Raw genomic sequence first — 3,102 nt, forward strand, 5'->3', positions numbered from 1 at the left:
CCTACTTGGTCATGGTGTATGATCTTTGTGATGCTCTGCTGGAGCCGATTTGCTAGAATTTTGTTGAGGATTTTGGCATCTATGTTCATGAGGGATATTGGCCTGTAACTCTCTTTCATTGAGTTGTCTTTATCTGGTTTTGGTATTAGAGTGATGCTGGCTTCATAGAAGGAGTTTGGAAGTGTTCCTTCCTCTTGAATTTTTTGGAATAGTCTGAGGAGGATAGGTTTTAGTTCTTCCTTGAATGTTTGGTAAAACTCTCCTGTGAAGCCATCTGGCCCTGGGCTTTTGTTTGCTGGAAGCTTTTTGGTGACTGTTTCAATTTCTTCCCAAGTCACTGCTCTATTGAGATTTTTAGATTCTTCCTGATTGAGTTTTGGAAGTTTGTATTTTTCTAGGAATATGTCCATTTCCTCCAGGTTGTTCTGTTTGTTGGAATAGAGTTGTTTGTAGTATTTTGTAACAATCCTTTGTATTTCAGCGGGATCTGTTGTTATTTCACCTCTTTCATTTCTGATTTTGTTTATTTGGGTCCTCTCTCTTTGTTTCTTTGTTTGCCTGGCTAGAGGTCCATCTATCTTGTTTATCCTTTCATAGAACCAGCTCTTGGTTTTGTTGATCTTATGTATTGTTTCTTTGGTCTCCATGTCGTTTATCTGTGCTCTGATTTTTGTTATTTCCTTCCTTTTGCTTACACTGGGCTTTTCTTGTTGCTATTTTTCTAACTCTTTGAGTTGTAGAGTTAGATCATTTGTTACCATTTTTTCTAGTTTTTTGCAATAGGCTTGTAGGGATATGAACTTCCCTCTCAAAACTGCTTTTGCTGTGTCCCATAGATTTTGGATAGTTGTGTTTTCATTGTCATTTGTTTCCAGGATGTTTTTGATTTCTTCCTTGATTTCTTTGGTAACCCAGTCCTTGTTTAATAGCATGCTGTTTAGTCTCCATGTGTTTGATTTCTTTGGATTTTTTTCATTCTAGTTAATTTCCAGTTTTATGCCACTATTATCTGAGAAGATGCTTGATATGATTTCTATCTTCTTGAATTTGAAGAGACTTTGCCTATGTCCCAAAATCTGGTCTATCTTTGAAAATGTCCCATGTGCGCTTGAGAAGAATGTATATTCTGTGGCTTTGGGGTGGAATGTTCTGAAGATGTCGATTAATTCCATCTGGTCTAGCGAGTCATTTAGGATTGATATTTCTTTGCTGATTTTTTGTTTAGATGATTTATCAAAGGGTGATAGTGGGGTATTAAAATCTCCTACTATAATTGTATTGCTATTAATCTCTCCCTTAATGTGAGTCTAGGTGAATTTTAGAGGACATTTATAAAAGCTAGGGACAGTGGATCAAGAAAGGGATAGGGAAATGAGCCTAGGCTGGGCTCACTAAAACTGAGAAAATGTGGCCTTGGGGACAGGTTCAGGGGGGTTGCCTGGGACTGCTCATTGCTGTCCTCGTTGCAAGCCTCATGAGGTCCCTTAGAGTTTAGGAGGTGAATGCCTGTGGGGGAAGAAAAGAAGGAAGAGCAGAGTAAAGGCACAGATATACTCCTGGGGTTGGGAGTGCACTGAGTTCCCTATACCAAAAGTTTTGAGGTCTGAGGGAAAGGTCTCAGTAGAATATTCATCAGCTTTCCAGGAGGGCCTTTTTAGAGTTGTGGTCTCCACTGATTGGTCAGTACCAGGGCAGGATTCATTAATGCAGCTGGTCCTGAAGTCAGCCCTGGTGTCTCCTGGAACTGAAATACAACTGAAGCCTAGATGATATCTCTATGGAAGTGAATTTCTGTCTCTGACTGTAAATTGCTTGGCTGTCTCAGTTTCCCCATTTGCTAAGGAATTTTCCTAGCTTTTTACTAACCTGCCTCATTCTGACACCCCATGTGTGACTTGAAAAGTCAGAGATCTGAACCAGAATAGGTGAGGGTCAGCTGGCCCACTGCCTTCTCCTCTACATAAGCTCTTAGGGTACAGGGACACTTTTCTGCACATGTCTGCCTGGCTATTTTTGCACTAGAACAGCAGGGTTGCCAGACACAAGAGGCCATGTGGCCCACAATTCCTAAAATGTCCACTCTGGTCCTGTGGGGAAAGCCTGGGCAGACCCTGTTCTGAAGGAAAATGGGGCACATGTACCTCTATTCTGGTTTCAGGATGCAGGGCCCCAAAGCACCTTCTTTGGGAGCCTGCCTGAGGCCAAGCTGGTGGACCTGGACTTCCTGGGAGCACCCGCAGGGCTGGATGGGATGAAGGTGGGGGTGGCCCGCTACTGTGATCTACCACAGCACTCATCTACAGTGTTCACATACATCTGCTCCTCCAACAGCAAGTTCATGGGCAGGTATGAGGGTTTCTTCATGAAGAAGAGCTTCTTCATGTATCAGGCCATGGGTAAGTGGGGGCCTATGGGTGCCATGGGGTCCTCTTCCTAATAGCAGCTCCCACCTAGGCAGCCACAGCTCCTAGTGGTAGAGCAACCAAGATCAGTGTGGAAGCAGTTGGAGTCAGGAAAACTGGGTCAGGTTGCATGGCTGAAGCTCATTGGCCCCAGATTGGCCAGAACCTGAGCTAGCAGTGGACAGATAGGATTTCTCTTATGGCTGCCTGTTCGGCTTCGGCCTCTGTGGGTACCAGGCCCTGGGTATATACAGGCTAGGGCTGGAGGATAGGAGCACCTTGCTTCTACCCAGGCAACAGACTCAGGCTCCAGAGGTCTCTAAGAGTGGGGACGGGTGTTACTGCAAGGCTCTGCTTTTGGGTTCTGGGTTCCAGTGGACCTGGTATTGTGGAAATGGTTGTATTCTGGTCACTTGTGCTCCCAGGTCCTGCTCTGAGAGAGCAGTGTGGGGAGGGGCTTTGTCACCTTCCTCTAACTTGGCTTTGGCTTGCTATGGTTGACACTGACCACCTTTCCTCCATCATATTGTCTTCTGCCTCATGTTCTTGGTCACCAGTGGCACCAGCATGGAGTCTTTCAAGAGAAGGCTCAGAAATAACAGGACCTTGCCAAAGCCTAGATCAAGAAGGTTCTGAAAAGAAAAATACCAACCGACTGTGGATCTGCACTCCATGGAAGTCATTCTCTGATCTCTTCAAG

Source organism: Pipistrellus kuhlii, unplaced genomic scaffold (assembly GCF_014108245.1).
Source record: "Pipistrellus kuhlii isolate mPipKuh1 unplaced genomic scaffold, mPipKuh1.p scaffold_m20_p_16, whole genome shotgun sequence".
In the NCBI taxonomy this organism is placed as follows: Eukaryota; Metazoa; Chordata; class Mammalia; order Chiroptera; family Vespertilionidae; genus Pipistrellus; species Pipistrellus kuhlii.